This window comes from Cupressus sempervirens, chromosome 6, assembly GCF_028749045.1.
Source record: "Cupressus sempervirens isolate cs-2001-9-10 chromosome 6, ASM2874904v1, whole genome shotgun sequence".
Taxonomy (NCBI): domain Eukaryota; kingdom Viridiplantae; phylum Streptophyta; class Pinopsida; order Cupressales; family Cupressaceae; genus Cupressus; species Cupressus sempervirens.
The window spans coordinates 210,109,596-210,136,786 of record NC_143123.1 but is presented as its reverse complement, the minus strand read 5'-3'; the positions used below and the strand labels follow the sequence as shown (position 1 = coordinate 210,136,786).

At 38.6% G+C, this 27,191-nt stretch overlaps 1 protein-coding gene and 1 long non-coding RNA gene across 3 annotated transcripts in view; one reads left to right on the top strand and one right to left on the bottom strand.

Annotated features, from left to right (window-relative positions):
- Positions 1-3,880, top strand: part of LOC149551999 (uncharacterized) — a 236,598-nt gene extending 232,718 nt beyond the window's left edge. For both annotated transcript variants that reach the window (XR_016352844.1, XR_016352845.1), the window contains exon 3: positions 3,833-3,880. This is a non-coding gene — a long non-coding RNA (uncharacterized LOC149551999). The remainder of the gene's footprint in view (positions 1-3,832) is intronic.
- The window catches only part of LOC149551996 (DNA-directed RNA polymerase V subunit 1-like), a 383,310-nt gene that overhangs the window by 233,462 nt on the left and 122,657 nt on the right, over positions 1-27,191 (bottom strand). The gene's annotated exons all lie outside the window — the stretch shown is intronic.

Here is a 27,191-nt window from a genome sequence, read left to right as displayed (position 1 = left end):
GAAAAGGATGAAGAAAATTGTAATCCATTTTTTCACATCCCTAGGGTAGATGAAGAGCCAGAATGCGAGAGAACTCATATTGAGGATGACGAAGAGCAAGAACAAATAATGCAATGGGATATGATTATAAAGAAAATGGTTGAAACAACGAATGGTAACAGTGCAACATTAGCCAAAATATTAAAAATGCAGCCAGATGATATCCTCGCAAAAATAAGGATATCAAAGGATCTTATTGCTTCCCCACCTAGAAAAGCTTGTAATGAAGAAAAGTCAGATAGGTGGAGAGAAGAAAGGTCTGATCAAATGCAAAATGAAGTAAATACATCATCGAAGTACAATCCACCCCATAGAAAGAATTTGGAATCATAATTTGCCACTAGTCATGTTAATCCATTATATAAGAACAAAAGGGATAAGATCAAACTATATCCACTAGATCACCGACTTAGGAATAATAACAATTTTGTTAGTGCCAAGGGTTATGTCCCTTGAGGGACATACCCTCTAGAAAGGGTATATATTTAGGTTGTGAATGCAGTTTAGAAGACACACAAAAACACAGCAGTCTACTCTTCTAAGTATTCTACTTCCTGCGATTTTATCTAAGATTCTCCCTTACATTGAAAGGTTCAATATTGAGTATTGATCTACATTATAATAAGCAATAACTTCATCCATATTCAAAATATCAGAGCAAGGGATCTAACTCAGCATATAAGACTAGTTTTGAAGTCTAATTAAAAGACAAGGATTTAGCAAAAAACTTACATGGCATCAGAGCCAAGTTATCTATCCTAGGGCTCTGCAAAATTCTGTCATTAGACTTTATAGATACTTAGTAATTTTCTCCTATCTTCAATGGCATATACAATCAGACCCAAGGACAGGTTTGATGGGAAAGAACACTTTGAACCCTGGAAATTGAAAATCTTAATGATTCTTGAAGAGAACAATGTAAAACAATTCGTTGATGGAGCATCAAAACAACCCCCAGTTGAACCTCACAAATCCATATGGAGCAAAGGAAATAGAAAAGATATTCAAATCATCTTGTATGGAGCTAAAAATGATATTGTACCTGTTATCTACCAAAATTGCACCCTGTTAAGTTTGCAAAAAACCTAACCTTTTGGAGAAACATAGAAACATTTCAAGGTTGTGGGCAAACTGTGGCTAGAATGAATCTTCGGGTTCTAGGCCAGCTTCCTATTTGGTAAATCACTTTATGCTACCTGAAACTGATTCTTTTTATCGAGGAAAAGGGTAGAAGGATAACAGAAAATAAAAATCTAAATCCTAATGGTGATGCACCAGAAAAAGTATCTTTGAGATCTAACATATAACCAAGACATAATAAAACAGTAGCAAGGAAGCTCCTTTGCACAACTCAAAAATCAGAATCCCTGCATCAAACTGCAGAAGACTTGAAACAATCTTGTAGAAGGCATCGATATGACACACAAACACAGAAAAAAAAGAAGGCACAGCTGAAATTCCTGTCCCAAAGTGCTGCAAATCTCTATATTTCTCTGAATAATGGGTTACAAAAAGATCTCTACTCCTGTTAAGAAGTCTGAAAAAAACTTACAAAACAACAAGGCGAAGAAGAAGAAGAACCTCCTACAAAATGAGCTTTCGACTCATACTTATGCACTATCCATCCAACTGCATTTTGAAAGCCATAAATGCTGGGTCGGATTAAGCCCTTGAGGCCAAACTTGAGTCTTTAAAAAGACTTCAAAAAGGTGTACAAAATAGCCCAAAAGGCATGGTTTGATAATATCATCATAACTGCCCCTCATAATTGTAGTCACATCTCCAAGCAGACTCCAAAAATTCTCTAAATTGCAATAACTCCTCTTTAAAGATAAAATCCTCACCCTTAAGACTCAACACTTAGTCATAATGATTTGCAAAATATCTGTTTTTAACCTTTTAAAAGAAAATTAAACATTTATTTCTTTGCATAATAATATTTATTAAATGATTTATATTTCGTAACAAAATATAAAGCATTTAATATTTATTAAATAATAATTTATTATAATATAGTTTTTTTTTTGTTTTAATAAACATTAATTATTTTATATAAAATATTAAGTGATAATAGTTAATCGCTCAATATTATATTAGAATAATTAATATTTACTAAAATAACAAGAATGAATTATATTGTAATAGAAATGCTTTTGCAAGAAAAAGTGTTTAATTTTAAACCTTTTAAAAGAATTTAAAAAAAACCAAAACTTTGCAAAAATTAAAATACTAAGTGTTGATCAAGCGGTAAGAAAAGTGTCTTTTTTTTTTCAAAAACATTACAAACCATGGCATGGGCGTCAAAGCTTTGCAAAAAAAATGACTCCATATACAAGCATGGACCCGAAACTCCATTCAAATCAATTTAGGATTTGATAAAAAAGAAGGCAAGGGTTTATTTGTCATTTCGAATGCATAAGGAATGAGAGACAAAACACAACAAGGTTACTTTGAAACCCTAGCCACCATGACTATCTCAGATCTGTGCTTCTCTTTGCTGTAGAACGCCATTTCCTGGTGTATCTTGTTGTTCTGGAAGATGCCTTGGTATATCCTCATATCCTGGCACGCAAAATGAAGGGTTTCTCTAGATGCCGACTATTCTTGGTGTGTTTGGAAGCAAAACGTGCATGCAATTTGCTGGAATCTTTTCTCTGCAGCCGCCATTCATAAAGCTTGCTAGAGAAAACGCGAAGGACTCACTGGTCTTTAGCCACCATGGAAGGAGAGTTTGGGGCCGAAAGGTTACATTTTTTATATGGCCACCATTGAAACTCTGCCGGTTGTGGAGGCTCACTACCATGAATGTATCTGTTAAAGCCATCATGAATATACAAGGTATTCTGATGTATTTTCAGTTTGATCTTGAGCTCTTCTATCTGCTCCTTTTTATTTGATCTGTAAGTCATGAGCTTGAGAAAAAATGCTGCTCATTTTCTGGACTGCTCCTTTTTATTTGATCTGTAAGTCATAATGATTCCCTTAGATATTTTCTAAAAGAAAATGATGCTGTGTTTTCTGGGTTTGTTATGTCTGCTGCGTATGACTGCAAGGAGTTAATAAAACCTCACTCTCTGAATTTAGACACTCCAAGCAAAACACACTGTTGTTAACTCCATTTTCTTTTGTAACAAAGTCTTCCTTAATCCTGTTGTAGATTCATATCTCAGTGGCCTATAAAAATGTAACACCTATTGAAGAAAATCTGAATATTTCTTATTGATTGAATCATACTGTACTACATATTCTGATAAAGGTAAAAGGTTTCATAAAAGATCATGTCCCCTTAATACCTCTGTGGAAATTATAGCCCTCCTTGACATTGTATCTTTGATTGAAACAAAAGGTTTCAAAAACTTTAATTTCAGTCCCTTTAATGTTTCTTGTAATTCAGATTGTATTAATGGCACTGTACATTTTGAATCCTGTAGCATTTTATTTTTCATCCTCTTTGTGTTATCAGTGAATTTTGTTTACAAGGTTCGAGCACGGGCTCGTGACACCTGTAAACAAACTTCTATCCCTTTGAAGTGGATATCTTAAATCTTTTCAGCATAACAACACTTTGAACAGCCTATTGCATTCTTTTAAAAACACTTGACTTGTGACAAATACCAGTCTGTTTTGACCCCAAAAATGATTTTCCTTCTGTTTTATTTGATCATGTTTTTAACTGCTCCTATTTAGATAGAAAACATGAGCATTTGATGTACGTGCATTTGTATGTAGTATCAGGAACCATCATTGCTTAGATCTTAAAGATCTAACTCATTTCTTCTTAAAAAAAATGCAGGATTTGAAGATATCAGAGCGCCTGGAAACACCAAGACAACAGCCAGACTCAAGACAACAGCCAGACAGCGGACCTACACCAGCCATATACCCCCAGGCAATGGCTGGTTCTTTTACTATTTCCCATGCATTTATTTCATTTGTTCTTTGCATATTTTCATCTACATAGGAGCAGTTAAGGTTACTCTCACGACCTTGTGTGAGAGGCTTATATTCAGCAAATTACATTTCATTTCAATTACATAAAAGATGAAATCCTTTATATTAAAAATCAAAGTAACAAGAATCGGAATCAGATCGAAATCGGCAAGGCCGAATCAAATCGTGAATCGGCCATGAATCGGAATCGAATCGGCCATGAATCGGAAAATTTTAAAAACCCTTGAAATTTAGTGAGTAACTTATTTCATAAACCCTTTATCGCTGATTTGATTCACCGATTCACAAAAAATCGTTTGGCTTGAATCGAATCGCCGAATCGCATGAATCGCCGTGATTCTTGGAACTATGTTAAAAATACAATTGAATGAATTGAATTGAATACTTGTACTTGTAATTGCTTAATGCATTGCATATGGTAAAAAAAAAAAACTCTTTCACTTGATATGCTCAAAATTTTCCATGATGCAATCGGTAGTAAAAAAAAGTAACAGTACCTATGCTTACAAAACATCAAACTGCCTTTGATATGATGAATGCATTATGAAATGCATATGAAGTAAACAATGCAACCGGGGTTCTTGCACTAAAAAGGTAACTAAATCACATTCAGATAAAGAAAGGAGAATCAATAAACTCTTATTTCCTAAGAGTTTCCGGCATTAGAGATGAACTATCAAGCATCGGAACCATCATTAATGACACAGAATTAACACTTATGGCTATAGATGAATTGTCAGATTCCTAGGAAACATTCACACAAGGAATAAGTGTCAGAGATCAGCTTTCGGACTTTAACAAAATCAAAAATGATTGTCTTCAAGAGGAATCCAGAAAACTAAAAAAAGCAAGGAAACCAAAAGTAGAAGATGAAGAACTTCACGTTCTTAATACAAACTCCTATAAGGCAAGAAGAAGCATTTCAAGAAGGAAAAGAGAAATCAAAAGAATGGAAAGCCCAAGAAAGATCTATCTAAAATAAAGTGTTTCAAATGTCAAAAATTTGGACACTAGATCTAATTCTCCTAAAAATTCCAAACAACAGGCAAATTGTACAAATGTCATTAGAGAAGAAGATACTTATGATCCTAAGAACCGTGTTTTGTATAGCTCTCTATCAAATGAAATTTCAAATAAAGCATGGGTAATTGATAATGGATCTTCTAGACATATAACAGGATACAAAGAAATTCTAGATTCATTATTAGAGAAAGTTAACGGTGAAGTTACCACTAGGGATAACTCTGCACACTCCGTTGAAGGAATTGGAAATTGTATTTTGAAACTAAAATCAGGAAATACTCTTCTTCTTAAAGGTGTACTCTATGTAATAGGGATTAAAAGAAACCTAATCTCAATTACAACACTTGAAGATGATGGACACAATGTTGCATTCGTGGATGGCAAAGTATTAACTTGGGCTAAGAACTCCTCCATCAAGAAAGAAAAGTTAATTGGTCAAAGAAAGGGATATTTGTATGAATTGAATACAGAATTTAGTCGAACCATTCAAGCCGTAGTTCACGAAGCTAAAGATTCAAACAAAATATGCCACAAAAAATTAGGGCATCTAAATTTTAAAACTTTATCAACTATGGAAAAGATGGTTATTGGATTACCCAAATTAAATAAAGATCACCCTAGTATTTGCAAGGGTTGTGCTATGGGTAAAAGCACCAGAAGTCCCTTTCATGTTAGTACTATGAAAACAAATAATGTACTAGAATTAATTCATTCAGATTTATGTGGACCTGTGTCCATTCCTTCTCTTGAAGGATTATGGTATTATATCTTGTTCATAGATGACTTCTCTAGGAAAACATGGATTTATTTTCTAAAATGCAAGGAATCAGAAGAAATCCTACAAAGATTTAAAGAATTCAAAGCATTAATTGAAAATTTTTCAAAACATAAAATTAAAAACCTTAGAACAGATAACAGAAGAGAATATACCTCAGACTTGTTTAAAAGGTTTTGTAAAGAATCAGGGATCAAGAGGGAGTACACTGTTCCTTATAACCCAAAACAAAACGGGGTAGCAGAAAGAAAGAATAGGACAATTATAGAAGCTGCTAGAGCTATGATTTTTGACCAAAATCTAGAATACTATCTTTGGGCAGAAGCCTCTCGTACTGTTGTATATATTCAAAACAGAAGCCCTCACTCCTATCTTAAAGATAAAATCCCTAATGAAGTATTTACTAAAGAAAAACCCAATATAAGTCATCTTAGAATTTTTGGATGTCCTGTATATATTCATGTTCCAAAAGAAAAGAGAACCAAGTTAGAACCCTTTGGGAGGAAAGGTATCTTTGTAGGGTATAGTGAAACTTCTAAAGCATATAGAATTTTCATACCTAGACAGAAAACTATTGAACTTAGCAAAGATGTAATCTTTGAAAAAGATCTTGCATTCAAAAGAGCCATAAGTTCTGATGAACCTTATCCTTTATCAAGTTCTAAAAAAAATAGTGAATCTAGATCCCAGAGGGAGTACTTAGAAGAGATCGAAGATGAAATTCAAAATATGAACCTTGAAGAAAACTCAAACAATAGACCACTTTGGGTCATAAAAACAGTTGAAGTAGCTCAAGACTTTGCTGCACCTTCAGGAACAATCAAAGAAAGTAATAGACCTAAAAGATTCTCTGGTTATATAGCAAATATGAGTGATTTATCCAAAATAGAGCCAACCAATCCTTTTGATGCTATTAAACATTCAGCCTGGAAAGAAGCTATGATAGAAGAATACAAATCGATTATGAAAAATGATATTTGGGAAATTGTTCCAAGACCTAAAGGAAAATCTATAGTTTCTTCCAAGTGGATATTTAAAATAAAGCATGCTGCTGACTGTAGTATTGAGAAATATAAAGCCAAATTTGTAGCCCGAGGATTTTCTCAAAAAGAAGGGATTGATTATGAACAAACCTTTGCTCCTGTTTCCAAATATACCTCCGTAAGAGCAGTCTTAGCAATTGTTGCATCAAAGGGATGGAAGGTACATTAGATGGATGTAAAAACAACATTCCTAAATGGAAAGATTTCAGAAGAAGTATATCTGGAGCTACTTGAAGGATTTGAAACTCATGATCCTAATGCTTTTGTTTGCAAGCTCAAGAAAGCTCTCTATGGGCTTAAATAGGCTCCCAGGGCCTGGTATGAAAGAGTTGATAAGTATCTCACCAGCTTAGGATTTTCCAAGAATGAAGCTGATCCAAATTTATATTATAAAAGAGATAAAGATGATATTGTAATTTTGGTACTGTATGTTGATGATCTACTAATTACAGGTGATGATCATCTCATAGATCAGTGGAAGAAAGATCTAACTAGAGAATTTGAGATGAAAGGTTTGGGACTCCTTCATTACTTCCTAGGACAGGAAGTACGGTAGAATTCTGACAATATCATACTAAATCAAGGGAAGTATACATTAGATACTTTAAAGAGATTTGGAATGTGGAATTGCAAACCTATGTCTTCTCCTATGGAGACTAATCTACATAAACTTAAGGAAGCGGCTGCAAAATCACCATCCATAGATTCCACTCTCTACAGACAGATGATTGGGTCTCTTATGTACTTAGTAAATACAAGACCAGATATTTGCTATGCAATTAATGTCTTAAGTCAGTTTATGTGTGAACCAATGTAATGACCCTTACTATAAAGGCCACTGAAACCTTCAAACCGGACTTAGGAATTTTGTCAAACAGTTGGCATGTAACCGAATAAGGCTGCAATATTACTAATTGTTGTACAACGAAACCTCAATATATGATGCCAATAATATATGAACAACAATTCCAGATTATAACACTACCAATCTAAGAGATAGATGACAATATGAAACTCGAATATGAAGTCCAATGCAATTCTGATTTTATGACAGCAAATAGAACTGATTACAATGAGAGATTGTCACAACTATGCACTTCTAATACATCAAGCTCTTGACAATGCAATGTTATGACATGAACAATAACCCAGTTCAGATTTGGAATGCAATTGACGAAACTTTTACAACAGTTATTAATGACTAGAAATAACGATTTATGCAATGACAGTGCTGACTGTTCTAATCCTTAACATACAATATTTTGGCAATCAATATTTTGTGCACCTGGAATAGCTCCAATTTTGCCGGATATGAATGCTGGATTAATGCCACACGAAGACCTCACAATCTGCCCCAAACCGACTCACAAAATTGCTGCTGCTGCCCAACTGACCGGGCCGTACAGGTACGGCCTGGTACGGCTGCTAGATAAAAATATTGCAGCGTTTTTTGTCACTCCAAAAGCAATAAATCTGGGCGCCTAGGGTTGCTGAATAACCCCCTAAAATATGAAATTCATCCGTCAAGCCAATTAGGAGTTATGAGCAAAAACGTGGGTCCAAACCTTGGACTGACAGTCTGAAAATAATGCACAACTGTGTCTTCAAACCCTGTTAATCAATCCACAAATGCTAGGGCACAACTGAAACCCTTATTCCAACCAAAGTAAACACTTATAATTGAATCTCAATGAAGTCCAAATGAGATGGCTGCATTACCAACTCCTCAAATGCAACAATTCAGGTGATATTTCACACCCTCAAAGTCGCCAATCCAAGGGAATGATTCGTTCCCAAAGATCAAATAATAATTTGCAGACCCAAGAGACTACAAATTTGCTCCACAATGGAAGAAGTAGAAGAAATCTCAAATCCAAGCATGTCCAAATGAGAGGCCCAGCCCTCTATTTATTCACTTTTCTAAAAAGTTGCTAGAACTTCTAGAAACATCCTTTATAAAATCTCATTATAATGCACTTTTTATAATAAAGTAATTTTATAAAATAAAAAGTGCAACTCAACTTAAAATTATAACATGTAGGCCCCAATAACACATAATAATAAAATATAACCTCTTAACACTTCTTCAAGAGCAAGATATGACCATCTGATCCGCAGAATTGACTCTCTCTCCACACCATTTGCCTACGAGAGTCTGGAATAGGCAAATCCATGATCAATGCCATGTCGAACTAAAGAGGGGACATTACAGTCCGCCCCTCCTGAAATTGCTTGGCCTCAAGCAATCTCAACACCGGGTGCTGCAAAATAGCTTCCCCCTCCCAAGTTGCATCCTCAACAGGTAGATCTTTCCACTTAACCAAGTATTCTCTGATCACTCTTCTGCGAAGCTGCTTTTCTCTACTCTCCAGGATGGATTCTGGCACTAAAATCAATTTTCCCTCATCATCTAAAGGAGGTAATACTGGGGAAGGCACCACATTCTAACCCAACGCCTTCTTGAGGCAGGACACATGAAACACATTGTGCACCTTGCTGTCTGCCGGAAGCTCCAACTCATAAGCCACCTCACCAACTCGCCTGATAACCCTGAATGGTCCGTAATAGCGTGGCTTGAGTTTCTCTGCACCACTCTTCTTAAGAGTAGATTGCCTGTATGGCTGCAACATGAGGTAAACCATATCATCCACCTCAAAACTACGCTCAGTCCTCTTCTGGTCTGCATACTGCTTCTGCTGGTTCTGAGCTCTCGCAATATTATCTTTGAGAGTAGCAACTATATCCTTACTCTCCTGTAATAATTCTCCTGCACTAGGTACCCGGCTGTCGCCCAACAACAAATCCAAGAAACTAGGTGCTTCATAACCGTAAAGTGCCATGAAGGGTGTCATCTGTATAGTGATGTGATATGTAGTATTGTAACAATACTCGCAGAGATATATCCATCTGACCCAAGCTCGTTGCTGAGCTGCCACATAATTCCTTAAATACCCTTCCACCCATTTGTTCACAATCTTCATCTGACCATCGGTTTGTGGGTGATAGCTAGTGCTGGGTGTAAGCTCCGTGCCACATAACCGGAATACCTCCTGCCAAAAATGACTCATGAAACGGCTATCCCTGTCACTCACAATGTTCCAAGGCAATCCGTGCAATCTGAAAACCTCCCGAAAGAAAACCTCTGCCACCTGAGCAGTTGAGTGGGTAGTGGTGATAGGAAAGAAATGAGCATATTTTGTTAATTTATCTACCACCACATAAATACAATCCCGTCCTTGTACCTTGGGCAAACCTGTGATAAAGTCCATGGAGATGCACTCCCACTCCCTGTCAGGGATCGGAAGTGGCTGTAGGAACCCTGCCGGATAGGTGTGTTCTTGTTTGTTTTGCTGGCAAACAAGACACTCTCGAACGTACTGCAAAACATCAACTTTCAACCCCTTCCAAGTGAACCGCTCTCGAACTGACCTGTAAGTCTTGAAGTACCCGGGATGGCCTGCTGTCGGTAAGTCGTGAAATGCTCTCAAAATCAGTTGCTTAACCTTCGATCCTGGGACTAGGTAAATCCTGTTCTTGTAAATGATTAAATCATCTACAAGTGTGTATCTGGTATCAATCACTGTTCCCTCCACTATATCGGAGGCCCATGTATCCCTGGCATACTCTGCTATAATCAAGTGTCGCCAATCCTCTGATATCTGAACCATAAGAGTGAGGTGTGGCCATCGAGATAGAGCATCTGCAACAACATTCTGAGTTCCCTTGACATATGAGATGTCAAAATCATATGCCTGCAACTTACTTACCCACTTTTGCTGGCGATCATTCAGGTCCCGCTGTCCCAAGAAATGCCTCAAACTGTTATGATCAGTTTTAATACAAAACTTGCTACCCACAAGATATTGTCTGAATTTAGCCAAAGCATGCATGATGGCCAACATCTCCTTATCATATATACTGAATGAACACTCGAGGCCTCTGAACTTCCTGCTCTCATAAGCTATGGGGTGTTTATTCTGCATAAGTACAGCACCTACTCCCTCTCCAGATGCATCACATTGAAGCTCAAATGGCTTCGTGAAATCAGGTAATGCTAGAACTGGGCACATAGTCATTATCTCCTTAAATCTCATAAAACAGTCCCGTGCCTTCTGAGTCCACACAAATTCCCCTTTTTTCAGTAGATCTGTCGTGGGAGCTGCATGTCGTGAGTAACCACTGACAAACCTACGATAGAAACCACATAAACCAAGGAACCCCCTCAACTGTGTAAGGTTCTTTGGTGGAGGCCAATCAACAATAGCGCGAATCTTTTCAGGATCCATCCGCACTCCATCTGCACTAATAATGTGTCCCAAATATAACAGCTCGGTCATCCCTAAGTCACATTTGGACTCTTTTGCATACAAGGACTCCTATAAAATGCTCAACACTGTCTCCAAATGCTCTAGATGCTCCTGCCATGATCGGCTATAGATCAAAATGTCATCAAAAAACACCAGCACGAATTTCCTCAACTGATGGTGGAAAACTCTGTTCATAGTGGTCTGGAAAGTGGCAAGTGCATTGGTCAGACCGAAAGGCATGACTACAAACTCAAAGTGCCCACAATGACATCTGAAAGCAGTTTTCTCAATATCCTGTTCACGGACTCTGATCTGGTGATATCCTGTTCTTAAATCAATTTTCGTGAAATAACAAGCCCCATGCAATTCATCTATCAACTCATCAATGCGAGGAATGGGATACCTGTTCTTAATGGTTCTCTTATTTAATTCCCTGTAATCAACACACATCCGAAGAGTTCCATCCTTCTTTTTTACCAAAACAACAAAAGATGCAAAAGGTGACTTACTTGGTCGGATGTGCCCCATAGCTAGCAACTCCTCGATGGTCCTTTCGATCTCATCCTTGAGTCGCTTTGGGTGTCGATATGGTGTGATCATGATAGGCTTAGCACCTTCTTCCAGCTCAATAACATGCTCAATGCCTCTGTCCGGTGGCCTGCCTGGTGGAATCTCACTGAATACCTTTTCGTACTTAATCCTCAATTTCTAAATATCAGGATGATATTTCGTCTTATGTTGCTCCTCCTGTGTAGGTGTCAAAGTACAAACTGCTGCCCACTCTATATCATTATGCCTAGTTAATCTCTCCAGCTGCCTAAATGAGATAGTCCTGATGTCTCCATTACGGATAGCCTTAAGCACATGAGTCCTACCATTCACTTCGAATTGTATCTCCATATCCTCTAGTCTCAGGGTAACCACCTTCAATGAATGTAACCATTGCATTCCAAGTACTATATCCATGTTGACCACATGATAGTCCGCCTTAAACTCATAGTTGTTCAGGCGCAAAGGTAGGTCTCGTACCATCCTGTCACAACGAAGAGTGTATCCATCAGCTACCTTGACTCTTAGTCCCACGAACTCCTCAGTAATGAGTCCACGCTTCTCCACGAATCGTGCATCAATGAAATTATGTGTGGCACCTGTGTCCAATAATGTAATAACCTTCTGCCCAGCCAAAACTCCCCGAAGTCTGAAAGATCCCTCTCTCTGGATACTAGACAGTCGTGCTTCCTGTAAATGTAGCTCTGTTCCCTGCTGTTGCCCTGCACTGTCTATCTCCTGCTCTCCCTCTGCTTCATCAGGATCCTCATCATGATGTTCTGAACTATCTGAATCTGAGCCTTCGTAATAAGCCCACATTGCTCGGTTGGCCTTCCCTTTTGGCCTCATAGGACAGTCATGGCCATACTCATACGGGCCTTTGCAATAGAAGCATACCTTCTTCCTACGCAAGTCATTAAGTGTCTCCTTGTCCAACCTCTTACTTTCCTCCTTAGGTAGCTGTGCCTCTCTATGAAAGGGTTTCCTATCCCTATCTTTTCCTGAAGGGAAACTCTTTGCCTGGAATTTATTTTTAGAAGCTGAAGAGGAATCCATGTCACGAGCTTTCTTAATGGCTTCCTGCAAAGTGGGAGGGTTGAGAGCTTTAATCCACCCTCTCAACGGATCAACTAGCCCATCCATAAATAAAACCAATAGCCTCCGTTCAGATACATCTGTTACTAACACTGCAAGTTTCTGAAACTCTGAAATGTATGTTTCCAATGATCCCCATTGTTTAAGCTGAGCTAACTCTTTGAAATGGAGTTCTGGATCCTTCTTATCAAAACGTTCAATCAGTCTCTCCGTAAACTCCACATATGAGGTAATGTGTGCATGACCCATAGTGATCATACCATGATGCCACCACTCGTGTGCTAACCCATCCAGGTGAATTGCTGCATACTTAATAGCTTCTTCCTCAGACATAGGATTCAATTGAAAGTATGTGTCAAGTTTTTGAACCCAAGCTCTTGCTGTAGACTTCCCCGAGCCATCATGATATGGTAACTGAAGTTTCCCTACTTTCTTTCGTAGCTCATAGCTCTGAGTCCTGTCATGTCCACGGGGCATATGCTTCATCCGCACATCCATATAATCTCTAAAGGTGATTGCAGCTGTAAAATCTGGACCTCCTGCTTCCCAATCTCTCCTCAGCTGATCCTGTATGTCAATGATCTGGGGTTCTGGTACTGGCTGCTCTGGAGCTCTAGGAAGGAACGTGGGAATCATAGGTCTCGAACTCACTGTCCTAGCTTGCTGGGGTGCATGACCGAAATTGTTCCCAATTTGTTCGCCTCCATTATGTATCCCATCCTGATTATTCCCATTCTGATTGTTACCATTCTGATTATTTCCTCCACCTATGTTAGCATTCAACCCCATTTGACGAGCCATCATCTGCATCATAAGCTCCATTCTCTGATTCTGTTCCTGTGCTCTTTGTTCGGCTAATCGCTGTCCCTGTGCCAAGGTGTCTAATAACTATAAAAATCTTTCCTCTTGCTGATCTGGACCGGCATTCCCACCTCTATCCATATTGTAGTCGTAGTCTTGATCAAAGAATACCTCCCCTGTGTCTGTATGACTGGATTCTATGTCCACCTGTACAGATGAGCTAGACTGTTCGCTCTGCAGGTCTGAAATCCTATCTTGTCTTGCTTTGGTATTGTGGAAATTATAAAGCCTCTGTCGCATGCTCATAAATGTTCTGATTTTAGTGTTTTGACATTTCATCAAACACTTTCCCTTCTATCCAGCTGTTCCAAATTCCCTATAAGACCTCCACAGGATGGCAGGACTTATAGCTCTGATACCACTGTAATGACCCTTACTATAAAGGCCACTGAAACCCTCAAACTGGACTTAGGAATTTTGTCAAACAGTTGGCATGTAACCGAATAAGGCTGCAATATTACTAATTGTTGTACAACGAAACCTCAATATATGATGCCAATAATATATGAACAACAATTCCAGATTATAACACTACCAATCTAAGAGATAGATGACAATATGAAACTCGAATATGAAGTCCAATGCAATTCTGATTTTATGACAGCAAATAGAACTGATTACAATGAGAGACTGTCACAACTATGCACTTCTAATACATCAAGCTCTTGACAATGCAATGTTATGACATGAACAATAACCCAGTTCAGATTTGGAATGCAAATGATGAAACTTTTACAACAGTTATTAATGACTGGAAATAACTATTTATGCAATGACAGTGCTGACTGTTCTAATCCTTAACATGCAATATTTTGGCAATCAATATTTTGTGAACCTGGAATAGCTCCAATTTTGCCGGATATGAATGCTGGATTAATGCCACACAAAGAACTCACAATCTGCCCAAACCAACTCACAAAATTGCTGCTTCTGCCCAACTGACCGGGCCGTACAGGTACGGCCTGGTACGGCTGCTAGATAAAAATATTGCAGCGTTTTTTGTCACTCCAAAAGCAATAAATCTGGGCGCCTAGGGTTGCTGAATAACCCCCTAAAATATGAAATTCATCCGTCAAGCCAATTAGGAGTTATGAGCAAAAACGTGCGTCCAAACCCTAGACTAACAATCTGAAAATAATGCACAACTGTGTCTTCAAACCCTGTTAATCAATCCACAAATGCTAGGGCACAACTGAAACCCTTATTCCAACCAAAGTAAACCCTTATAACTGAATCTTAATGAAGTCCAAATGAGATGGCTGCATTACCAACTCCTCAAATGCAACAATTCAGGTGATATTTCACACCCTCAAAGTCGCCAATCCAAGGGAATGATTCGTTCCCAAAGATCAAATAATAATTTGCAGACCCAAGAGACTACAAATTTGCTCCACAATGGAAAAAGTAGAAAAAATCTCAAATCCAAGCATGTCCAAATGAGAGGCCCAGCCCTCTATTTATTCACTTTTCTAAGAAGTTGCTAGAACTTCTAGAAACATCCTTTATAAAATCTCATTATAATGCACTTTTTATAATAAAGTAATTTTATAAAATAAAAAATGCAACTCAACTTAAAATTATAACATGTAGGCCCCAATAACACATAATAATAAAATATAACCTCTTAACACTTCTTCAAGAGCAAGATATGACCATCTGATCCGCAGAATTGACTCTCTCTCCACACCATTTGCCTACGAGAGTCTGGAATAGGCAAATCCATGATCAATGCCATGTCGAACTAAAGATGGGACATTACAGGATACCAAGTTAGTAACCGTTGCACCAAAAGCCCGGACTGTTAGTAAACGGAACCTCCCCGCGTTAAGGGGGCAACCCCAGGACAGCCTCGCTAGCGAGGACCCCGGACACGTGGTAGCAACAAACCGCACGGACAGACCTACGTCACCTTCCGTTAGGGGCCCACTCTGGGGACATCACAGCCCACCACGCTCCGCGGGTCTCGACCTCAAGACCTCCGGCTCTGATACCAAGTTAGTAACCGTTGCACCAAAAGCCCGGGCTGTTAGTAAACGGAACCTCCCCGCGTTAAGGGGGCAACCCCAAGACAGCCTCGCTAGCGAGGACCCCGGACACGTGGTAGCAACAAACCGCACGGACAAACCTACGTCACCTTCCGTTAGGGGCCCACTCTGGGGACATCACAACCAAAAGAGATTCACCTAGTTGCTATTAAACACATTATGAGATACTTAAAAGGAACTCTTAATTATGGACTCAAATATGAGAAAGTTGTTTTAGACTTGCATGGATTCATTGACTCAAATTGGGGTGGAAGTGTTAAAGACAAGAAAAGCACGTCTGAATGCTATTTCAGTTTAGGATCAGCTATTATATCTTGGATATGCAGAAAGCGGTCTTTAGTAGCTCAAAGTTCCACAGAAGCCGAATATAGTGCAGCAGCGATGGCCTCTCGTGAAACAGTTTGGCTAAGGAAGTCTCTTGTAGGATTATTTGGGCAAGCCATGAATCATACGATTATTCATTGTGATAATCAAAGTTCCATCAAGCTCTCAATGAATCCAATTTTCCATGACAGGTCCAAGCATATTGAAATTCCTTACCATTATGTAAGAGAAATGGTAGATAGGAATTTTGTAAAATTGGAATAAATTTGCACTGCAAATCAGACACCAGACATACTCAGCAAACCTCTACCTAGAGTAAAGATAGAACATTTCAAGAGGAGACTTGGTATGGTTGAGTTGTAATCCATTTGTGCTCTTTTGATTATTAATAAAATAATTTTATTTTTGTCAAGCTATTGACTATTGTGGGCTCCACCATGTATAATCATTATTTAAAGAGGTGACAATCTCTGAAATAATGAATAAAAGGCATTATGAGAGATGACAATCTCTTAGATAATGTACTAAACAGTAGATTTTATTGTAAGATCTAGATGAGTTTTAGAGCATATTGTGATGTTGACATTGCTATATTCATGGGTCACAAATTGGATAAAGGAAGAATCTTAGTATTCTCCAAGTTTATCCTATATTCTGGTAGATCTTAAACTCAGGATCTCATTGTGATATAGAAATACCAGTTTCTATGAGTCACAACATGTGTCTTATCACTACTAGCAATGATTTGTCATATCACAGGTTTAGTAATATGACTTTGTATCATGTGTTCTATGATAACACATACTAAGAAGAGACAGACAGATATAAAGTATTAATTCTTGCTTAAACATCTGTATTGGTGTTGCTAGATATGATATCTCTCTGTAGGATTATCAGGTTAAGAGAGAGTGTTAAGAATATAACCTAGATAAGCCTACAGGTCTGATGGTACAGACCGTACCTTCTCTTAATATATATATATCTCTATTGATTGGCATTTAACATAAATATATATTGCTCCTAGAGGTGCCGGCGATTTCTAGATGATGCCTTGTTTGGTGCTTGACTAAATTAGTTACTCATAACTAAACTATATCTGCTAGATCGCCGACTTAGGAATAATAACAATTTTGTTAGTGCCAAGGGTTATGTCCCTTGAGGGACATACCCTCTAGAAAGGGTATATATTTAGGTTGTGAATGCAGTTTAGAAGACACACAAAAACATAGCAGTCTGATCTTCTAAGTATTCTACCTGCAATTTTATCTGAGATTATCCCTCACATTGAAAGGTTCAATATTCAGTATTGATCTGCATTATAATAAGCAATAACTTCATCCATATTCAGAATATCAGAACAATGGATCTAACTCAGGATATAAGACTGGTTTTGAAGTCTGATTAAAAGACAAGGATTTAGCAAAAAACTTACACAAATAACCTTGAGATATACCATGTGAAGTATTTTCTACACAATGTGTTTCCTAATATGCCAGTGGTGTCCTGAAAAGAAGCATGAGTCTGAAAGCATATTTGCAAAACAGTTTTAAATGTCCTTCAATTTTGGACATAAAATGCTGTATTGGGATGATGAAGCAAATGTATTCTCATCAGATCTCAGATTTTTATTTATTTCTGGGAAAGACCAAGAACAATTCTTAATTAAGAAGGAGCCACAATATGTACAATATGAGCTATTGTGTATAGATGTCCCTGATTTCTGAATCTAATAGGTTTTTGTGCAATACAGGCTTCTAAATGGTCAGCTAGGGGGGAATGGAAAAGGTGGCTGCATATATTCCTATTGGAAACACCAGCAGGAAGCGGTGCTTTTAATGAACATTTGTGTCTAAGCTTTGTTTGCTTTATGGCTGCTGGACCTGTTTACAGAGGTCTGACAAAAATTGACAACAATAAAAATAAGAGAACTTACTAACTAGCATCACCAAGAATGGATAGTTCGGATATATACAGTAACCTTCCTCAGGAATACCATATGCAAAGACAATTGAAGGGATAATATACAGCAAGGAAACAGCAGTGGCAGGGATATCCACCAGAATATTTCTTCATCTGTTGGTTTGCTATTCAAAAGACAAAGCATTATAGACCGTATACCTTTAACGTAAATCATTTATCAGTCAGTCAATGATTCAGATGCAAACAGAACTGTCAGTTTCTGAAGTAGCAGCAGAGGTGTCCCCGGGGATTAAATCGCGCATCATCAAAAATTTATTAACTATACTGGAAATGGTGTGATCGATACCTACAAATGTCATGCAAAAGGGACATATATTGAGTCAGAGATCCACATTAAGTTAGTGATTGAAGACATGTACAAATCACATACCAAAACACATAATAAATCACAGATGACAAAGAGAACAAGCGCATGTGGAACCTTGGACATAAGTCCTAGGAGAACTGATTTTTGAAACTTTTCAAATAGCTATGAGGAAAGGGGCATATGTTTTTAACTGATTATTGCACCCAAGGCTAGTGGCTTACAAAGAGCCCAAGTCACCATTCGCACAGAATCACAGCAATAGTTACCCTTATTTGGGATATTGAAGAAGGATTATGTCTTTATCTTTTTTTATCAATCTTTTGATAGTTTATATTTGACTAACTCTTTGTCTTTGGTGTAGGTATGTATGCGTGGACAATTGTTACAGTAGATAGCTTGAAGAAATTAAAAGAAGGATATGTTCGGAAACACTCCCGACCATGTATGCAAGTCAATTTATTTATTCTGGCTTGATTACTTATTCTGTTGTTGATGTAGGCATTCAAGCGGAACAGAAAGGACCTTCATGATGCCAAAAAACGAACAAGGAATGGAAAAGGCTTCGCAAATACTCCAGATGGATGGCGAATAAATGACTTGCAATGTCTAGACTAAGTACATGGGAAATATGAGGACTTTCTTGCAGCAAAGATGTTCACCGGAATAACGTTCAACCTGTACAAAAAACAAAGGCCGGCAGATAATGATGAATAAGTGATAGGAAAAATAGTATCTCAAATCCTGGTATCAGAGGGATATGCATGAACGTGGAACTTCTACCTTCTCCAGGGGATCATGTCCGATTCTGTAATGAAAAGAAGTTCAAACATATGAATTTGCATCCAAGCTGTGAACGCAAAAGATATAAATACACGCCAATGAAGAATACAGGGCAGGAATAATTAAACCACCAATTATCTTTGGATAAAATTATATCAAAGTTATGTTATAGTTTAAAATTTGGTATCAGTTATTAGTTTTGAAGAGGTGCGATGTTTGAGAATATAACTGGTGCCTCTTATTCTTCTATAATATATTTAACGCAATGTTCAAGGGACTACCATTGATTACCATTCAAGACATACTTTTAAAAAAAGCTCTGCACATTCTGAAGCAAATGTTTATCAAATTTTCTGAGAAAGATTAAGGGCGAACTAAGCTCCTGCATATTGGGGGTGTTGGACATATATTTCAAGTATTGTGAGGAATTGTGTTGAATAGAGCGTCAAATATTGGGGTTCTTCAACATGACTTTCTTGCAGTAAAATCAGTAAGAATTTCATTTCCGTTTGAGTTAAATATTATACAGCTCATCTTTTGTGAATTATTTTACTTCTTATTAATAATTCATTTTCACAATAAGCAGATTGAATTGTTCACTATTATTTGAACTTGATAAATACAAATACAGTAAGATAAAATTGTTTTCATATTTGTATCTATTTTGTCCTTTTATAGGTTAAAATATTATAGACTAGTTTAAATATGCATAAAAGTGAAATAATTTGATGAATCGTGATAACTGAATTGTTTACAGATATTGTATATCATAAAATTATATGTGAAAATGTATACTATTGACTCTATTTCCCATTTGAAATTCGGCACTGATCATTTAAACTGTTCATGCTTCTCAATTCATGTGCTGGTGATTTTCTAATCTATTTCTTCGAAGGATTTGATACTTATCTGTTTTAGTAATTCATTTTAAATTTTCCTTTCAGCAATTCACAACTTTACTAAAGTGACTAAAATTCAAAGATTATTCAACATTCGTAATTTAGAAGTTTTTTCCTTAGAATCTTGCCATTTAAGGAGATTGCCTTTGCATTATAATCTATTCGCTATGAAACATCTCGGATCCAAATTCTGCTGTCTAGGATCAGGCCTTAGTTTAGCGGAGCCAAAAGCGCAGAGGATTTAAGTCAATTTGATTGATCCTGTCAAGTTGGTCAAAATCGATTATATTTCAGCATCGACCAGGCAAGGCTCGTAGGTTTCTAATCAATGATTTTAATAACCAATAGGCCAGATGACACACAAAAAGAGTTTATTACCACTCAACCCCCAATAGTACAAGCTCTTAATAGACTACAAGAAACCTTGGAGCAGTTTGACTTGGGTCAACATTGAGATTGACAAGACAGGCGTGATAGGAGTAGATCGATATCAGTGATAGCTAGTCATCACATTCATCCACTGGAAGTTCCCTTGGTTCTCCTAGGTGGGAACATGCACACACATGCAACAAAGACAAACTTCAACTCCCTCTCTGCCTTTGTGAGGTCATCTCTGTGGATTAGCCGGATATAGAAATCTTTCACCTCCAGAGCCAACTTCTGTGACTTCAAATCCACATTATGCCCTTTCGCTAGTAAGCCAAAAAATCGCCTAAATTCAGATGGTGTGAAAGAAACTACTACCTAGTGGTCCATGTATGATACAGTGCTCTTCATGGAGATGCTATCAAAGGTCTCAATCATTTCTCGTAGAGGACCTTGAAAATCCTTGATGCAGAATAGCAGCATCTACATCATCCATTGCACCTGCCCGTGCCTCAGGTTATCATTAATAACCTAGTTGTCTGGTGTTGCCGCACTCTCTCACAACCTCTAGCAATCCAAACCATTCAAGCCTTCAACATTATCATTTGTGGTGTCACATGCTCTTTGGCAAGGGTTGTCGACGCTCTCGGCTTCTTTGTCCTTTTGCCCCTGTCCATACCTGCAAGTTTTACGCGTGAAAGAAAAATTTAAGCATTCTTGGTCATCTTGGAACTCGAACTTGGCAAATCTGTATGCAACTTTTCTCTCCAAGAAGTGGTTCACTTTCCAACTGAACACATAACCGTTGTGCTTTTGTTCTTTTGTGCAATAACTAAAATGGTTGTACGAATACCTATAAATCATGCTCCCTTAATGTGCTATGGTTTTGGCTTTCAAATCAATGCGTCATACAGGTACCTTGTAACTTAAAGGTTATTGCTATCATAGAATTCCTTCAACGTCTATAATTGGCGGTATTTGCCCTTCTTGACCATACTTATATTGACAAATGATGTTATGATGCTATGTTGAATGATCGAGACAGTTCCTGGGTTCTTCGTCGCCTTTGAACAAGCATATCAATAACCTTCGGAATGGTCAGACCAGCATACTTATGGAACTGGGATGCAATAGCTAAATTGGGATGAGATAGCCGAGTACAAGCCTCTTAACACCACAAAAAAAAAATCACAACTGTAATGGAGCAATGCACATGGTTTTTATTTTTCCTTGGACGATGGTGTTCGTGTTTGTGTTGGTGTGCGAGTAGCTTTCCTAATGGTGACAGTGTGTGGTGGTTTGTTGCCAACAATGACTTCAATGTCCTGTGATAGTCACTGTCCACTAACTTCTACTTGCTTCTTTTTTTATTTTTTCTTTTCTTTTTTTTCTCCACCCTTGTTCCTCTGATCATAGATTTTCAACTTCAAACCATTAATTGGATTCACTATCTCCTGTCCGTCGAGAGTCCACAATTTAACGGCTCCATGGTCGCCAACTTTCCTTATTTTGTAGGGTCTTGACTCCTAAGTTCCTAACCATTTCGCCTTGAACTTCGCAGGCTTGATCTCATTATGCCCATTATACCTTAGCACCAACTATCCAAGCTAAAACATTGTCAATTTTAGATGTTTATCATGCCATGCTTTACAACGAGTCTATGCTACCTTTGTTGCCCATTGTGCCATTAGCCTTCATTCTTCTAGTTGGTTCAACCTATATAATCTCTCTCGAAGACTTTTTATATCACCAAGTCTATTTTCAATTGTCATTCGAAGGCTTGGAACCATAGGATTTGTTAGCACTACCGCTTGTTGTCCGAACATTAGTTGGAATGGCATTTGTCCTATTGTGACTTTGTAAATGTGCAATACACCCAAAGTGTTGATGGCATCTTTTCTTCCCAATCGGCTTATTCCACCCGCATGATTTGTAGATGACCGATAATAGAATTTTGTTGTTTGCCTCTGCCTAGCCATTGGCCCACTTAGTGAGATAGTTAGTTACTAGCAAAGTGTAATAGCAACTCTGAGCCATACTTGGCTGTAGGGACCCCACAAAATCTAAACCCCATCATTCAAACAACTGTTGGACATGTGATGGATTAAGTGACATGAAATCTCGTTTCAAGGGTTTACCTGCACACTGACATGTGTCATAGCTGACCACCCACTCTCTGGCATCATTATATAGCATAGGCCACCATAGCCCCGCTAGGACAACTTTCCTTGCCGTTGTGTTAGGTCCCATATGCCCTCCTTTCAAGCCTTCATTGGCTTCTCGAAGGACATTTTCTACTTCCTCCTCCATGACACATCTTCTCAATACTTGGTCTAGCCCTATTTTATACAACAAATCATTAATCAGCGAAAAAATTCTACTTCTTAGGGCCAACTTCCGTCATTCACTTGGTGGCATCTCCCTGGGGAATTCTGAAGTGGATAAATATTCACCGATGCTTTTGTACCACTTCGAAAGGATGGCTATATGGAATAAATGCGCATCTAGAAAGTCATCATTGACTCCTTCTGATGGCTCCCCCGACCTGATCTGAGATAGTTGATTAGCTATAATGTGGCTCTTCCTCGGTTGTACCACGATGGTGAATGTAAACTCCTAGAGTAGCAACAACCATCTGCTCACCTTCCCCTAAATGGTGGGATTGTTCACTGAGTACATTCAGGCCTGGTGGTCTATGTAGAATGTAACGGGCATTGCCAACATATAATATCTAAACTTTTGTATGGCATACACCATTCCTAGAGACTCCTGCTTCGTTGTTTTTGTAGTTCTTCTCCACCCTCGACAACAACCTACTACCAAAGAGATAGGATGATCCAAGCCATGATCCCCCTCCTTAGATGCATCCACATGCACGTGAAACTCTATCCCAGTTCAAGTATGCCAAAATTGGTTCCCCTAGCAATCTCATCTTCAATTCCTTAAAGGAGGTTCCTTGATCCATACCTCAAACTTAGGACTCCCCTTTTCTTGTCAGCCTGACGAGGGGGCATGAAACATGAGCAAAGTCCTTTATGAACCTTCTGTAATATCAATGTGTCCTAAAAAGGATTTGATGCCACTGACGTCGGTCAACACTTCCATCTCCACTATCACACGTATCTTGTGTGCATCAGTTTCGAGTTTCGTCTTATATACAATGTGCCCTAGCAACTTACTTTGTGGTACCATGAATCTACACTTCTTCGAGTTCAGCACTAGCCTAGCCTGACAACACCTTTCCATGCACTCCTTGAGTGTTGCCAAATGCATGTCTTGTCCACTGAAGATAGACAAATTATCCAAGAATGAAAAATTATTCTTTGGAAGGTTGTTGGTGCATTGCACAAACTGAAGGGCATCCAGTTATATACATAGAGACCATCCTCTACCATGAACGTGGTCTTCAACTTATCCTCATCCGCAATTGATATCTGGTTATAAACAGAGAACCCATCAAAAAGTGAGTACATTTTGTGTCCAGCACCTTCTTCAAGTAAGTAATTCGTGAACGGAATGGGGAAAGGGTCCTTTATAGTGATAGTATTCAAGGAGTAAAAACCGACACAAATCCTAAATTGTTTCACCTCCTTCAACAATATCACAATGGGTGAGACCCATTTGCTTGTCTCAACTCTAAATATGATTCCTGCCTCAAGCATGCATTGGATCTTTTCCTCAACCCTGGTGGCACAATTCTTGTTCATCTTGTACGTTCTCTTCCACATGGGTATAGCTCCAGGCACTAGGAGTATACGATGCATGCACAACTTCGACGGTACACCCTTCAGGTCCTTGTAACTCTAGGCAAACACATCTTTGTACTCTTTGAAGATTTTGAAGGGTTCCGCCTTCAACTCAAGATCCCAATCATCACCAACTAGTATGTTGCACGGATTCTCTTCAACCCCGAGATTTGTGACCCGTACAGATGATTCTTTGTACTTGATTGGTTTCCCTGCATCAAAGTTGTGAGCAGGACTTTCATTCACTTCGACTTCTCCTTTTTATTCCACACACTAAGGCAAGAACACATCCTTCTCTTCTCCATCCATTCCTTCCACTCATAACATATTGCAACTCGGAAATAACTTGTAATCTCTCATTTGCCAATGGAAAAGTACATTCAAGGAATCCAAGTCATCATCTGCACATCCTTCGAGTTCCAGCACACCTTCATCATTAGGCTCCATCTGGTCTCTTCCCTTATCCATTCCACCCTGCTCTCCACCGGATTCAGATTCCAAAGCCATCTCCTTACTCACCATTTGTGTACGAAGGTCGATAACGAACTTCCTTTCGCTACTTTCCAATGAAAGCATGTTTTTCTTCCAATTATTGTTTATGCGTGTTGTTACTAGCCATCCCCTTCTAAGAATGTCATCATACCCCCTCTTTTTCCATGGAATCACGATGAAATCTAGCACCAATGGCTAGGTTCCAATGGTGACTACTTGAGCCATCGATGTTCCTAGTGCTTTAATTCCATGTTGGTCTACACAGAGTAAGTTGAAAGTGGGGGGCCACAGGGGAGGCTTCCCAATTTTCTTCCACATCTCCTCCGGAAGCACAATTACCTTGGACCCACCATCAACCATAGTATCAGTGAGGATTGTCCCGACGATACCCATCTTAATGACCACGGGGTGTCGTCCATTGTTCAACGTGAGTAACTTAGGGCCTACCGCTAATCCTCCAAGAACGTCTGGCTGTTGTGTGGTGTTGGTACTTGGTTGTACGATGCAATCATTCAGTAATGTCTTCAACTAGGATAATGAGTGGAGGTCTTGTATTTTAATTGGAACCTCCATTTGTAATATCTGCCCTAGTATGCTATTCTCGGCCTCTGTTTGTACGGAGGTACTAGTTGCCACACATGAATCCCCCTTTGCTTTCATTGCTTTCTCCATTTCCTCTTTTGCCTACCCTGTTGTACTTCTCTATATGGGGATCAGGGTAAACAACTTGTTTCGCTTCATTACAAGTAACTGCCAGTACTTTTTCGTCTTCAATGTTGAGTAAGTTCACTCAAGGCTTCAGGCAATTGGCTTCTTCATTATCTTTGGGACCACACCATCAACATAACTTCTGTGGTGTGTTATTTTTCTTGCAGTCTCGGGCGAAGTGGCCCCACTAGCTACATGCCCGACACTGAATCATCGTCCGACCCTATGAGTCATATTGTATCCGACTTCTATTCTCATTATCTCCTCTTCCTCCTTACCCGTTATTTTAGAACCTACCAAATGACGCATTGTTTGTTTGCTGGTTGGCAATGGCTACATCGAAGGTAGATGGTTGTTCCTTGGTGAAAAGCAATTGTGGCCCTCTCGTCTTTAAGTTATACAAGCAGCCCTTAGTGGAATGGCCCATCACCTGGAAAATGTCACATAATGACTTTTTCAGACATGCTCCTTTTGTATGCTCGCTTTCTTTGCACTCTGTGCACCACAATTTTCCTTTGTCATTCCGCCATATGCCTCCTTTCATTGTTTTGAACTCCTGCATCATGTGTTCCATATCATTTTGTAATACTTGCACCTTTTTGTTGGATTCATTATCGCTGCTACTGCCCTCGTCTGATGATGCATCACTCTCGGATGATAACTTACTTTTCTTCTTCTTCTTTAATGTTTTGATTTTGCTTTCCAAATTCAAAGCTCTGTCATATGCATCATTATACGACGTCAATGGTACCATCCTCACTTTTCTTCTTAGAGGTGTTCAATCCGTCGACAAACCATCTCTTCTTTAATTCATCCATCGGTTGGGTTTCCACCTTGAGCAATTCCTTCAACCTTCTATTGTAGGCTCGGACAGTTTCCTTCTTCCCTTGTTTAGCGCTATAGATCTTTGTGACGATCTCAATATCATCTCGAAGCACTTCAAATTCTGCTTGGAATTCTTGCCTAAAATTGTCCCATGAACCTATTTTCGTTTTCTCCATGTCTAAATACCAATCGATGGCAACACCCGTAGGTTGGAGGAAACTATTGAACCCATTCGTCTTTATCAATAATCGCATTTTCCGCCCAGATAGTTTCGCACGTATGGCAATGTCTAATAAGATTTGCCTTCCCTTCACTTGTAAACTTGGGTAGTTTTTGTTTCTGCGACATGATTTTTCTCATTTGTCCTTGACCAACTTGTGTTCTCGAACTACTAGTAATGGATTGTGGAAGGTTTCCCTGACCAACGTGCAATGTCCTCCCGACACTTCTTACGGCCCCGATGACTTTGGCTTCCTTCACTTCCTCTTCCCTTTTGCTTCGGGTGCTTCTGCCTTAGTTTCCCTCTGCACGAGGTGCATTGGATAGGTTTAAAAATTGTTCACATGCCTCTTGAATTAAATCTAATCTCTCTCGTCTCCTCTAAAAGTTCCTCCCTACTTCTCTCTCGTCGGTATTCTAGCAAACCGAACCATTCCGTTTTAGTTACTGCATCTCCCGCGGCACCCTTTGTGATACCTTGGTGGTTCCCTTGGGCAAGTTGCTTTAACCTTCGTCTTTGTTCAATTTGTTGTGCAAGAATTAGGGCTTGGTGTTTGGCATGTACGACATTGATTTGTTCCCTTCTATTTCTATCTTTATTTGGCATATATACTTTTCATTTGTGAATTTGAAACAACACATATAAAAAGAACACTTTTATTTATGTATATTCTGTGTGCATCATCATGCATCGTCAATGCGGCCATTACAGAGTTTAGTGCTCTTTTCACTCACACTCTTCTGACATTTCACTCACATTCCTAGGGCTCATGGGTTAGACCTCCGATGATTTTCATCACGTTCTTCAAATTCCCAAAAGTTGCGTTCCAAGAAGTTTCAGAGGGTTTGTTGCCTGC